This window comes from Dipodomys merriami, unplaced genomic scaffold (genome assembly GCF_024711535.1).
Source record: "Dipodomys merriami isolate MVZ:Mamm:240054 unplaced genomic scaffold, mDipMer1.0.p SCAF_6, whole genome shotgun sequence".
Lineage (NCBI taxonomy): Eukaryota > Metazoa > Chordata > Mammalia > Rodentia > Heteromyidae > Dipodomys > Dipodomys merriami.
In genome coordinates this window covers 11,644,249-11,659,413 of record NW_027206179.1, presented here as the reverse complement: position 1 = coordinate 11,659,413, position 15,165 = coordinate 11,644,249, and the positions used below count along the sequence as shown (strand labels likewise).

Sequence of the window (15,165 nt, the reverse complement as noted above, 5' to 3'; positions counted from 1 at the left end):
TTTTCATTGGCAAAATTAAACTATAAACTCTGGCTGCTGAGAGCACAATGTGATTTGCAAGTTGGGAAAAAAATCTAGGAGAGACCTAGGATGGATCTCAGTCTTTTCTCCTATAGGCCCCGCTTTGTGGAGCCTCAGAAAGATTCTGACCACATTTGGAATAAGTGGGAGCTCCTGGTGTAGCCAGTTTCGGATGGACTCTGCAGAGACACCTGACATGATTCTGTACAGTGGTCACTGTGGAGCAGCCAACAGCACAACCTACAGTGGACAGTGCTGCTTGGCCCTGGTGGTCAGGTTGGCACTGGTGGTGGCTTCCAGCTCTGACACTGACACGTACTTCCATGGCAGTGAGGTCAAGGGAATCAATGTCAAGATGTCTCATTTGTCTCTGAGCTATTCTGACTTTCAAGGCAAGACATCTAGTAATAAATGATAATACACACACACACACACACACACACACACACACACACACACACACAGAGGAAAAGTGTAGAGACACAGGGAACCCATAAGCAAACAAAACATAAGACATGCTGATGCCTGTCCACACTCCTTGGGTGTGTTGTCTTATGTATAGATCCTGCAGAGCAACACAAATGGCCAGAATTGGGGCTGGACCAATCACAGCTACATGCCTGCTAGGCACATCCAATAGGGTATAGAAAACAAACCATCCAAAAAGATGCTTTTTGGCATTTCTGGCCATCTAGTTTGCAAACCAGCATCTTTTTGGATGGGTTGTTTTCTGTACCCTATTGGATGTGCCTAGCAGGCATATAGCTGTGATTGGTCCAGCCCCAATTCTGGCCATTTGTGTTGCTCTGCAGGATCTATACATAAGACAACACACCCAAGGAGACTAGATGGCCAGAAATGCCAAACAGCAGGGTGAACTCAACTTGATCTTTTTTTTTTTAACTTTTTGTTAATGTTGTTAACATAAGAAAGTCACTGAGCATATGAGCAAATTAATAGAAATCCTTTTCAATAACTGGGTGATGTCTTCTATGTCAGTAAATTTCTGATTGCCAAAGTGCTGGTATATAGCACCACCAGCATAATCTACCAGAACTATCTGCAAATGTCTCATGACCATTTCCCGCCCAGAGGCAGCACAAGATCAGACAACAGAAAGTAGCTATCTGGGGCCTCTGGTCTGGACGTGTCAAGTTTAAAGGCCCTGGAATCAATGACTACCCGACTATCCGTGGTGAAGGCAGTTTAGCCATTACCCTGGAAACACTCCACATCAGAGACACTGCAGAACACCCATCTCTATCTGTGTAGACCACACCACCAACCTCCTGAGAGGTGGTGGAGCTGAGGCGTGCCCCAGAGCTTCGGAAGACAGGGCAACCTGTAGAGCTTACAATGAATTCTCAGGCACACAAGCAGGCAATGAGGCTTGAGGGCCCCACAGGGAGAAGGGACAAGATGGCCTCATGGGGAGAAGGTGCTGAGGTGGCACCCACACACATCTGCTCCCATAGTTGGTCTGAGAGACACAGCAGCCCCTGGCCATGTTGGGAAGCACTCTTTCAACCCAGTTCTGGTTGGGGACTGGCATCTCTCACAGTATTCACAAACCCTAAGCCTCCAAACCAGTCCGATCAGGCCTACACCTTTACCACAAGCATTAGGGCTGACCCTAACCTTTGAATTTTAACTGATTTCCCATTTTGGGTTTTTGTGAGGATTTGTTATTGCTGCTGCTTTATTTTGCCTTTTAAACAAATGAGTGTAGAATGCCAATAATTAGCTCCAAGTACCTGTTACTTTCTTTCTTTCATTTTAGATGTTTTATTTATGCCTTTTGTCTTTTGTCCTGAAAATGTTCGTTCATAATAACATTAACAAAAGTGCTCATTTGAAGATGTTACCACATCCACAGGCTAGTTTGAAAATAGCAGCAACAGTACCAGTCCTTCCAGAGGGCTAGACATTCCTATCCATTTAAGAAAAAGTATTATTAAGGTGATGTACAAAGGGGTTACCATTACACAAGTCAGGTAAAGAGTATATTTCTTTTTAGACAATGTTATCCCTTCTCTTCTTGCTCTCTCCCCACTTTTTCCTCCCATCCTCACCCACAGGTTATATTTCAACATAGTATCTAGGGAGTACTACTGGTGCATTTGTTCACCTTTTGGTGCCTATATCTTGAAAGAAAAAAATGTCAAGGAGTCTTTAATTGCCTGCTCCCCATGCAGGAAATAGTTCTCTCTTTTTCTAGACCTCTCTACTTTAACTGTATTATACCTAAATAAATCCTTGCTAAAACTAAAAAAAAAAAGTAGCCCTTCATTATTTTGAACATGTCAGCTCTATTTTGTTGGAGCCCTGATAAAGGTTGGTGATCCAACTCTGGGCCTTGCAGGTGTTCAACAAATACTCTACCACTGAGGAGAGCCCTGACTAATCCCGGTGAGACTGCAGACATCCCAGTTACGGAGAGAAAGTTCAGGGCCAAGCTGAAGACAGATTCAGAAGCAAAGATGCCCAGAAGAGGAGCTGACAGGTTCCTGCACAAGTAAAGTCAGCACAGCTACATTAGGAAGCAGGGGCCCCTACGTGGGAGGAAGAGGCATGTAACAGAACTCTGCACACAATACACAACGTTCCAGTGACTCCAGCCACATCCATCTGCTGGCCTTCCAGCTGCTGAGTCCCACATGAGTACAGTACCTGGAAGAAGTAGGAAGGGGAGAGTTCGGGTAGCTTGGCTGGGAGAAGGGAGTAAAAGTCTGCCAGATCCCCCTGAAATACTGGATTACTGGAAGGCCTTTGTTCCCACTTCCCTTTGGGGAACAGAGGGAAAGACAGTAGACAGTCAATACATACGCCTGAGGTGACTCTTAAAAGTCCTATGGGAGACAGATGGTCTTTGATAGAACAAAACAGATTTTGTTCCTCTTTATTATCCAGAAAACCTCAAAACATGAGCAGCAGCAGATGACACTTTGTTGAAGGGTCAGGTCAAAGAAACAGTTGTGACGCCTACTGGTACTGTGATATCTAGTCCCACACAGCTTTGCATCCCACCAGGACTGCCCTACCTGCATGAGAGTGGAAGTATCTTGGTTGCTATGACAACAGCAATACAGAAATGTAGCTGCTTAGTCTGAACCAGGATTAAATAGGCCTCTCAGACCAGGAGGACCAAACAGCTGCCACGTGTGCCTGAGGTCTTCCCCTTGCCACATCCCTATCACTGGGGGCTCCATCTGGAAAGAGCCAAGAACAATGTTACCTTAACTAAAGACTTGGATGACTGGATCCAGCTAGACAGGCTGCAGGCCTAACAGCTTCCTAGAGGGCCAAAACCATTTTGGCTGCAGACGTCTGAGTTCCTCCCAATCATATATCACCACACATCATGGTGTCTCCTCTACTCCCTCCTGACTGCACTTTGCGGGCTTCATTCCACGATCCAATTTCAAAACTACAATGCTATTAACCATATTTCCAAAACACATGGTTCTCACTAACCTGTATTACCTAGTAAGAAACAGATTTTTTTGTCTTTTCTTTTGTCTTTCCTTTTTAGTAATAGCACTAAAGTTTGCACTCTGCCTTGCACTTGCTAGGCAGGCGCTATCTCATTTCAATCATACCCTCAGCCTGTTTTGCTCACGCATTTTTGCCTGAGGCTCACTCAGACCAGCATCTCCCTACCTATGCCCCTCACGTGGCGAGAGGTAACATATATAAGAGTGTGTACCATAGTGCCCAGCCTAGGAAACAGGTTTTGAGCTGAAAGCCAGGCCCATCCTCGGGGCACTACAGGAAACAGTTCTCAGCTGCTCAGGTCTGAGAGGTTCTAGAAGACAGTCCTTGGTGACCAGGCCTCCTTGATGGGCAGAAGGCTCTAGCGCTAATATGGCCCATCCAAAAAATCTCCCAGGCACAAGGACCAACATCTTCAGAGTCCCAGAAGATACTGGTCTTTGCAGAATGCCTATTAATATCATTATTTTCCAGAAAAGAACAGTTTTGTGATTAAAATATCCCACCTCCTTGAATAGGCGGCTTCACTGCCTTACCATTTAGTGTTTAGTATTAAATTGAAACATTTATAAAGCTAGATTAGAATGAATTTCTAAGTCACATTTTGCATAACCTCCATCCACACTAGACTAGAGAACCCTTTGCAATCATCCTCCTCCTGGAAGAACCTTCATAGAATGGTCACTGCCTACACCTCAGACTCCTGATCTCCATAAAGGACTCGAAGCACATTGGAGTGTAAAAGACAAGTTCAGAATAAGACTGTGAGAGTGGAAACAAGATCAAAACATGACAAAAGGAAGAACAATTATATCTATCCAGCCCCAACATGTGTGACTCAGCACTCAAATGAAGCAAGTTTCCCAGCAGCTAACAATGGAAATATGGTGGGAACAAAACTTTCATAATTTGTTGTAAAATAGAACACACACCAGCTCTCCAGGAAGAAAAAAAAAACAACTTTATTGCCAGATGGCATAAGCAAGAACTAATGAGTGATGAACCAAACTATCTTCCATGATCACTGGCAGATTCACAGTGTGTTCTAGGAGGCCCCGTTCTCCACTCTCCTACAAACTCCCAGAAAAGATTTTGCTACATAAGAGCTGGCACTAATCAGAATTGCAATGTTTTCAAGAAATTCTGATGCATCTTCCCACTAACACTTTGTCTCTTGGCTGGGCTCCTAAGGACATCAGTAGTTAGTGCTCTGTTAAGGTGAAAATGCTATCAGCAGACCTTCTCCTTCCTCTCTCCCCCCCCCTCCCCGCCCCGCCTACCCAGCTACAGCAAAGTCCTCTCCCAGCCCACCTTTCACAGATCTTCCTCCTGATTGAGCACCCTGGAGACATGACTGAGCCTCAGCTCTTCTTTGAATTCCAACACCCAAGTAGCATGTGACCAATGAAGGGCTTCCTGCCTGTGGGGAATACTGAACTCTTTAGATGTGGAAAGAGCACCACTCTGGGAATCCATCAGGAATGTGGCATGACAAGCATGTGGCCACTTCTAACTGTTCCGGCTCTTATGCACAAGCACAAATGATAGTACACAAAGTGTATCCGTCCACGGCGACAGATGAGCAGCTGAAATAACGGAAAGAGACAAAAATCACAGAACCAAGCACTTCTTCACAGACAGTGCCTATCAGGAGACTCAAACACAACCTGAACATCTTCAAGCACAACTCTGCTGCAGGCCAAACATCTGGGGAAGTTCTCAAAATGTCCTAATTTAGGAGCTCATGAATACAGGCTAGAGACACCAGATTCTGGATCTGAGAACAGAGGATTTTGTTGTGGAGGCTGAGGTTCAGCCTATGCCTGTTCCTAGCACCAGCATACAGGGAAGTAGCTAGAAGCCATAGCTAGAGGTCCCTTCTTAGACAGAGAGCAGAGGACAAAGGGAACAGGGTCTGTTCCCAAGCCCCCCAGAGTTGAAAGAAAAACAGCTGTATGGCTGCATCAAGCCTCAGGAGGCAGTGAAGAGAACATGCCCTCAGCCTATGCTGAGAGGCAGTGAAGAGAGTATTTTCCCAATCTATGTTGAGGCCTAACGGAGCCAATGCCTGCTGGAAAGGGAACTACTTTGCTAGGCTACATCTCTACCAGCAGAGCAGCTGGCAGTAGGAAAGACAGGCATACGTGGGTTTCCACAGTTTATCATACGTTGAAAAGGTGTGGGGGGGGGGGGATTATAACACACAGTTTGCAAGTACTCATGAAATCCCACTATTTAAATTCACAAGGCTAACTGGTTCTCAGGATGGCTTTACTCCTTTTCTCCATGGCCAACCTAGGCTGCATGTAATGGAACTTGTACTTGGAGCAAACGTGCCCATCTGGTCACTCTTTCCAAGAACAGGTATCCTGAACCTGTGCTGGCCTAAAATGGTTGGCCATAAACCTCTTCTAGCCTTACCCTAGCAGGTTGGGACTTCACTCATTTGTCAGGGTCCCAAGTGCCTTTTTTTTTTTTTTTTGGGTGCTACTACTAGGGCTTGAACTCAGGGAGCTGTCCCTTAGCTTTTCACTCAAGCCTGAGCCACACCTTCATTTCCTTTTTTGTTTTTTCCCCCCCATGGTTCAGAGACGAGAGTCTCGAAGGCTTTCTTGCCTGGACTGACTTTGAGCTGCCACACTCCAATCTCAGGCTCCTGAGATAGCTGAGATAGTGAGTCATGGGCACCCAGCTCTCTAAGTGACTCAAGTCTTAAGTTTTAAAAGTGGAAGATTTTCTCAATTTTCTGCGCTATATACTACATGACAGTTTCAGGCATGATATTTAATTCACTTTATTAACAGTTTCTCCATTGTCTTCTTAAGCTTAAGCCATAAGCAAGCAATCTGCCTAAGAGCCTGATTTGCCTACTCCAGCACCTGCTGGACTATGTGGTGCAGATGTTCTTGATGGGCTTCAAGTGTCACGATAGCCCAAAGAGAGCAGACTATGCTGTCTGCGACCTCAAATCCTTGAGATGAGCAATGATATGCAGAAGTAAAATCACTCAAGTGCACTTCCCTCAATACAGTGTGTATAATTAAGGCTATAACGGTGTGCTCCTGAACACAAAAAATTCCTGCAGATACTGACTGGTGGAAACCACTTGTGACCAGATGATCCAGGGGCCTCATCATACCCCTAAGTACAAGAAGAGCATTTAAGTGAGAAGTTAGGTACATGGTGTATAGCAAAGACCAGCATGCTGAGAATTATGCAGGCACCTGTAGAAGGCAGAGGTGATGCCTCTTATGGACAGCTTCATTGGAAAAGCCAAGGTTCTGTCATTACTAACCAGCTGATAGACCAAAGAAGAGCATGTCCTACTGAAGAACCAATACCACCACATCTATCACCAGCTACCTAGAAGGAGAGGATGGTAACCTTCCTTTCTGACTTCCACTGTCAGCTGACCACCCCAACAGGCTTGCTGGGCAGGCAGTGGGGACCATATATATCCCGACCTGTGACCCCAGATGGAGGTGCAAGGAGAGGGCTCTGCCAAGCTGTCGGAACAGGTAGTCCAACGGAGCAGTGTTAGCACAACCAATCCTCTGGTCCTCATATCTCATCTACTCATTTCCTCCTCAGCTCCGCAAGGCACAAACCTGAGTGAAAGGCACTGACCCAAAGGCTTCCACCTACACACACAGGAAGCGTCCTGACCCTGAACCCCTCACAGAACTGTCTTGAGAACTCTGTTTTACTCTGGTCCCTGTATCTGCAAAACAAAAAAATAAAGGATAGAAAACTAGATGTTTATTTGTTTCTAGTCTGGTTACCCTGTGTATCTACTATTACAACACCCTACAGGAAAGTCACAGGCCTCCAGGACCTGCAGCCAGGAAGGTGAAGCTGTTAGCAGTGGTCCTTGAATGCTCACTGTATTGGGATCCAAGCCAGCTGCCTAGCCACCAGACTCTAGCACTGAGAGCCAGGTCAGCTGCCTGACCTCCTTGGGCCTCAGTTTCTCTCCCACAGGGGAGAGTAGTTAGTGCCAGGATCTGAAGTTAGCCCTGTAAGTATGTTTGAAGCCTTCAAGACATACCCTGGTTCCTTTTATATCCTCTTCAAGCATTTGCTATTGTCAGTGACACATGGGGAAGCCATGTGCTGGGAAATCCAAGCCAGTCTGCAAAGGTCCACATAACTCATCACTTCTCATAAGTAGGGTGCTCATAATGCTGGACGCCGGGGTTTACACCTGTAATCCCAACTACTCGGGAGGCTGGAATCTGAGATTTGAAGCCATACTGGGCAGGAAAGTACATGAGACTCTTACCTTAGTTAGTCATCAAAAAGTCAGAAGTGGAGCTGTGGTTCAAGGAGTAGAGTATCTGCATTAAGCAAAAAAGCTCAGAGACAGTGCCCAAGACCTGAGTTCAATCCCCAGGACCAGAGAAAGAAAGAAACCGAGAAAGAGAGAGGGAGGGACAGAGGAAAGGAGGGAAGGAGGGAGGGAGGGAAGGAAGGAGGGAAGGAAAGGAAAGGAGAGGAGAAGAGAGGAGAGGAAGAGGAGAGGAAGGGAGGGGAGAGGAGAGGAGAGGAGGGGAGAGGAGAGGAGGAAGAAGTGAAACTATCCCTTTTTGCAGATGACATGACCCTATACTTTTTTTTATAGTTTTTTTTATTGTAAAGATACTATACAGAGGGTTACAGTTACATGAGTAAGGTAACGAGTACACTTCCTATTGAGCATTGTTACCCCCTCCATTGTTTTCCCCCTACCATCCCTTCCCTCCCTACCTTCCCCAGGTTCTTTTTTTTTTTTTGATTGTGATTAAATAATTTCCCGAATTTCACAGTATTGTAGAATAATGATGCTCATTTAAAGTCACAAGTTCATTCTAACTTTCCTGGAGCAAATTTTCTATCACAGTCTATAACATATAACAGTGTACACATGTTATACACCATACATGTGATCAGCACATGGGGATATTTAGTAGTGGTTCGACCAGATGAGTGAGAGTTCTTTGTTTCTTAAGTCCTGTTAGTTCTGTCGTATCACCTAACATTTTGGATTTAGAATCCACTTATCAGGGAGACCATGTATACAGTTTGTCTCTTTGCTCTTGGCTTACCTCGCTCAACATGATTCCTTCTAGCTCCATCCATTTCCCTGCAAATGCCATTATTTTGTCATTTCTAATGGCTGCATAATATTCTATTGTGTATAGATACCACAATTTTTGGATCCATTCATCTGTATGACCCTATACTTAAAGGACCCTATAGACTCCTCCCCCAGACTACTACACGTGATTTAAAACTTTGTTAAAGTAACAGGTTATTAAAATCAACCCACAAAAATCAGTAGCTTTTCTGTACACCAACAATAAGAATTGTCAAGTAAAGTAAGTCAGGCCCAGAGAGACAAAGGATGCATGTTTCCCCTTATATGTGGAATCCAGGTTTAACTTAAAAACCAGTAAGTGAATATGTTTGGTGGTATGCAAGTGTATACAAATGTATTAACTGAAATACAGTAGATTCAAGGAAGATCTCAAATAGTGTAATTCCTTAGAAAGGCAAAATCAAAGTTCAGCAAATAAAACACCAGGAAGTAGATACTCAAAAGTAGTTGGATGGGGTGAAGGGAAAAGGGTAGGTGAATGAAAAGGAGAAGAGGGGTAGAATGCAGACAAGAATCCAATCTAAGACTGAGATTGTGGCTTAGTGGTAGAACACTTGCCTAGCATGTATAGTCCTGGGTTCAATTCTCACTACCACATAAACAACAACAACTAAAAGTCATTAAATAAATCATAACTTAAAAAAGAAGAATCCAACGCATTGTCTATAAAATGAAGAAGAGTGAGGGAAGTGGTGGGCAGGAGAGGAACGGGTAAGAATGCTGAAAGGAGTAACACTGATCAACAAGATATAGTGTATTCATAAACTGCTGTGTTCATGGTAGCTCCTTTGCACAACTACTTAAAGATAATAATCAAAATGAAAAAAGTAATGTTTTGGAAAAACAAAGCATTAACATGCCCTTGAGTTAGAAACAGCTATTGTATGGGCTTTGCTTTCCAGACCAGGATGCCTTTGCGGTCCACTGGCATCCCCGCCCACACCTAGCTCCAGCCTAATAACATGCCTCCGCTCACCTCTTGCTACAGTGGCTTCCCAACTACCAGATGTACTTGCTTCTGCAATTACATTGCCCTAAACTGCCTCCTTCCCTCTTAAAGCCTAACCCTTGAAATGATCAAGTGAGCAACGGCCTCCACACCCCCCAGAGAGCCACAATCATCACAGGCAGAAGGCTATGATTTCCAAACTACTTCCTAAAAGCAACAGAGAAGCATCTGAGAGAAAATAGAGAAATGTTTAAGAAATAAACAGAGATTGGAAAACAGCAACTCCCTCCTCAGTCAGAAACAGTAACACCCAGAGCATCTGTGCTCCTTGTGCCTTCACGCTTCTCTCGCTCCTTCAAGCTTTGGTTTTCAGTAATGGCACAGTTCTAGTAGGTTTATCATTAAAGGGCCGGGATGAGAAGCCCAGGGTAGCTAAGAAGGGTAACAGAAGAAAGGAAACAGATATCAGGAGTTATTACAAGATTAAAAAGAAAAACCCTTACAAACTAAAGTCAAGATATTATAGGCACCCCTGAAAATGTGAAAGGACAGTGATTTGAATAAAATCTGCTCTGCCATGGAAGTCTGCCTTCCCCTAAAACAGCTGAAGGGTAAAGAAGGGATAGGAAATGCCCTAAAAGCACAGGCTCTAACAAAGGTAAGAATGCCAGACAAGAACAGGAACGGTGTGTGTCCTCACAGTTGGACAGGAAATTCAGAGGGGAGAGGCCTGCCATCACCCCACCAGAGGAAGCAGAGCAGGGGGAGACAAAGGCTAACCCCACAGGTACCCAAGACCTCTGCTCTCCATGATTATGGTGTTTGGCATGTGAGTGTGTGTGTGTTTCTTCTTAAGCAGCTCTACTGAGAAAGCATGTCAACACTGCACAGCTCAGTCCAATGGTTCCCAAAACACTCAAAGGGTTGTGTAACTCTAATACAGCCAACGTTAAGAACATTCTCATCTCCTGAAAAGAAACCAACCCTGCGGGCCACTGCTTCCTCTTCCCCACCCTGGCAGCTATAGGTCAACTTTCTGCCTCTGCAGATTTGCTTGTTCTGGACATTTATGTACCACAAATGGAACCCTGTGCCATGTAGTCCTTTTATCAGTTTTCTCTGCTTACTCATATTCTCAGGGCTTACTCACATTATGGCCTTTGTTGGGTTGCACACCTTTTCACGGCTCCATAGTACTCCACTGCCTGGATGGGCCGCCTCATCTTCACTGACTCCATACCTGGAGGACACTTGCTTTCAGCTGCTGCAAGCAGTGCAGCTGTGAATAATCACCTAAACATTTTTGTGTGGATGCAGGTTTTTTATTCTCTTGAGAACTTGCCTAGGCTGCTGGCTCATGGGGTAAGTTGATGTTTGCTCATAGTAAACTGCTGCGCTGCTGTTCATGGCTTCATGGTTCTACATGTCCAACAGCAGCACACAGTGTTACAATTTCCCCCAAGTCCTCAACAAAACTCATTAATCTGTCTTTCGATTATACATTTTCTTTAAGTCAGAAATACTTGTCTTTAGACTTTCTGTTTTATGTTGACACAATAGAGGATGAGGGTATCAACAGCTTTGTGAAGAAACCTGTATTTCTGGCAAAAGATGAGGCACATAAAAACTCTGTCTGGGGGCTGGGAAGGTGGCTCAGTGGTAGAGTGCTTGCCTTGCATGCATGAGGCCCTGGGTTCGATTCCTCAGCACCACATAAGCAAAAAAGAAAAAAGCCGGAAGTGGCACTGTGGCTCAAGTGGTAGAACGCTAGCCTTAAGCTGAAGAGCTGAGGGACAGCACCCAGGCCCAGAGTTCAGGCCCCAGGACCGGACCCAAAAACAAAACAAACAAAAAAAAAACCAAAAAACAAAAAACTCTGTCTGAAGGGAACAGCCTGATGTGCCTCCCCACACAACCCAACTCCCTGTGACCTCCTCCCAGACGACAAGAGCCAACATGGCTGCCTCCTCTCTGCCTTCTCACAATGGGTAGATCAGTGTGGAGGGGAAGACAGGGATCTGGGATCCTGAGGACAGTATCTCAGGCAATACTGTAAGGACTAAATAAAGTGGTTAAAAAAGAAAAGAGAAGAAAGCACTTTCACTCACATGTCTGATAGGGTGTAGTAGTATCTACAATACACATTTTTTTTTAACTTTTACACTGAATAACAACAACAAAAACCAGCTAAAAGAACCTGAAGATCCTTCCAAAGAAGACACACACATTGTCAACATCAGTAGTCATTATGAAAATGCAAATCAAAACCACAAGATACCACTTCCCACCCACAAGGCTAGCTAAAACTTAAAAAAGAAAGTAGCATGTGCTGAGGAGGCTGTGGAGTAGCTGGGATGCTCCAAGGTTGCTGCAGTGACTCCTCAAGACGTCACACGGGAACGACCACAGACTCCAGCAGGCTACGCAGGTGTCCGTTCAGAAGAACTGAAAACAGGTGCTCAAACAAAAAACACGCACGAAACGTTCACATCAGAGCTAGTCTTCACCACTTGGAGATGGGAACAACCCAAGCGCTCATTGACACACAAACCGACAAAATGTGGCTTGTCATCAGGGTGGAGACGGATGTGGTCACTTTAAGGGCACAGGGTGTTCTACATTGCTTAATATGTTTTAAAACTAGAAGCCAGGTGTTGGTGGCTCACGCCTGTAATTCTAGCTACTAAGGAAGCTGAGATCTGAGGACCTAGGTTCAAAGCCAGCTCAGGCAGAAAAATTCCTAAGCCTCTTATCTCCAATTAACCCTCAAAAAGCCAAAAGTGGAGCTGTGGCTCAAGAGGTAGAGCACCAGCTTCGAGGGAAAACAAAAACAAATACAAAAAACAAACAAACAAACAAAAAACAACTCAGAGACAGTGCCCTGAATTCAAACACTAGGACTGGCATCAAAAAAAAGTTTTAAAAATAGAGAAATGTATAGTTATACAACATTGTAAGTTCTTTAAACATCGATGAAATATCTCAAAAATGACCACAATGCTAATTTCATATTGTGTATTTTGCAGCAATTTTTTTAAAAACAGAGGTAATCATCTACGTGTTGACAGAGATAATCATTGGAAAATATGATTCCATTACAGTCCACTACATCCTTATAAGGAACAAGAAAGGGCACAAACACTTCTTTTAGAGTTTATACTTGATTTTATTATTGTTCAGTAACATACTTTTTGTTGGGACATGACATGCATTTGGTAAACTCAGCAGTATATTCAGAACAGCAACCAAGATGCTGACAGCACCAGTGTGTTCTTTCTCTAGCTCAACATACTGCAGAATCGTAGAGGCAGCTATACTTTGCTCTTCATACATCCAAACAGCATGTCAAATGGGACATTAACACTACCTTTCATTTCAAGTTGAGGTAGTATGAGGAGCCCCTCCTGTACATTAGTAACCCACAGTGTGGCTCACAAAAAGAGTTAGGATAAATGATTGATCACCCCTTTATTTGCTAGGTTTGCTAATGAAGACATGACTCCCTGTCACTCTCAGAAGGTGAATGATCTGGAGATTTGTCCATTTTCTTTTTCTTTTTCCAAGTCCTGAAGCTTGAATTCTGAGTCTAGGAACTGTCCCTAAATGCCTTTTGCTCAAGGCTAGCACTCTACCACTTGAGCTACAGCTCCACTTCTGGCTTTTTCTGTGATTTAATTGGAGATAAAGAGTCTCATAGACATTCCTGCCCAGGCTGGCTATGAAACAAGATCCTCAGATATCAGCCTCCTAAGTAGCTACCATTATAGGTGAGCCATCAGCACCCAACTAATTTTTAGTTTAGTTTTTTTTTTTTTTTGGTCGGTCATGGGCCTTGAACTCTGGACTTGGGCGCTGTCCCTGCGCTCTTCAGCTCAAGGCAAGTGCTCTACCACTTGAGCCACAGCGCCACTTCCTAATTTTTAGTTTTTTAATGAGATGTTATCTATACAATTCACCCTTTAAAAAAAAATACGACTGAGTGGGGGGGAGTGGTCTTTCCTTTTTCATTGGATTGTATTAGTTATACAGGGGGGACTTTCATTGTTATATCTCCACATATGCTTACACTGTATTACAATTAACTTCACTGATTCTATCACATTCCCTGTCCCCTCCCTAGTGTTTTCTCTGTGAGTGCACATGTGTGTGTAAGCACCAATTCTAGGACTTGAAGTCAGGGCCTGGGTGCTTCCCTGAGCTTCTGTGCTCAAGGCTAGCACTCTACCATTGAGTAAAAGCTCCACTTCTGGCTCTTCAGTGGTTAATTGAAGAGGAATGAATCTCATAGACTTTCTTGCCCAGGATGGCTTTGAACTGTGATCCTCAGAGCTCAGACTCCTGAGTAGCTAGGATTACAGTGTGAGCCACTGGCATCCAGCTCATTTATTTTCAATATGTCATGGAGCTATGAACCATCATCACAATTCCAAAGACCATTTGTCAGCTAAGAAAGAAACTCCATACCACAAAAGTCAGACCACATCTACAAAACTCAACTTCCATACTGTCTCTACAGATTTTCCCATTTGGACATTTCAAAATCATGGATCAGACATGTGGCTGTTCTATATAGTTTCTGTTACAGAGCTACGCTTCGGAGCTCTTTGGTGTCACCGCCTGATCCACACCTCACTTTTTCTGGGTGAATGACCCTGACATTCACCCAGCCAACACCCACAATCCCCATGGCACCAAGCCACAGAGAAGAGACACGGGGAAAAAACTGCATCTGACACCATCTGCTTCTGACCCACCACTTGATGGAGTTTTGGGTAGACTCCTGCCTCTTAGACATCACTACCATGAACCCATGAGGCAGAGGATTCCCACCTGGAATGACCTGGTCTTCACCATCCCAGCACCTGCTCCCACCATATCCCACAGCCTCTTCCCACCCCATCCCAGAACCTCTTCCCACCACATCCCAGAGCCTGCATCCACCATATCCCAGGGCCTGCTCCCACCACATCCCACAGCCTGTTCCCACCACATCCCACAGCCTGTTCCCACCACATCCCACAGCCTGTTCCCACCACATCCCACAGCCTGTTCCCACCACATCCCAGAGTCTGTTCCCACATCCCAGAGCCTGTTACCAAAACTTCCCAGAGCCTGTTCCCACCACAATCCAGAGTCTGTTCTCACCATATCCCAGAGCCTGTTCCTACCACATCTCAGTGCCTGTTCCTACCACATCCCACAGCCTGTCCCCATCATATCCCACAGCCTGCTCCCACCGCATCCCAGAGCCTCCTCCCACCACATCCCAGCACCTGCTCCCAACACATCCCAGAGCCTGCTCCCACCACATCCCAGAACCTGTTCCCACCACATCCCAGAGCCTGCTCCCATCGCAGCCCAGAGCCTGTTCCTACCACATCCCAGTTTATGTTCCCACCACATCCCAGTGTCTGTTCCCACCGCATCTCAGAGCCCGCTCCCACCACATCCCAGAGCCTGTTCCCACCCTATCCCAGAGCCTGTTCCCTCCACATTCCAGAGCCTGCTCCTACCACATCCCAGAGCCTATTCTGTATATTTTTAAAATAAAGCATTAAAATCTATT

At 44.9% G+C, this 15,165-nt stretch overlaps 1 protein-coding gene across 1 annotated transcript in view; it reads right to left on the bottom strand.

Moving 5' to 3' along the window:
- LOC138813947 (ras GTPase-activating protein 3-like) overlaps positions 1–15,165 on the bottom strand; it is an 89,231-nt gene that overhangs the window by 54,154 nt on the left and 19,912 nt on the right. The window lies entirely within an intron of this gene.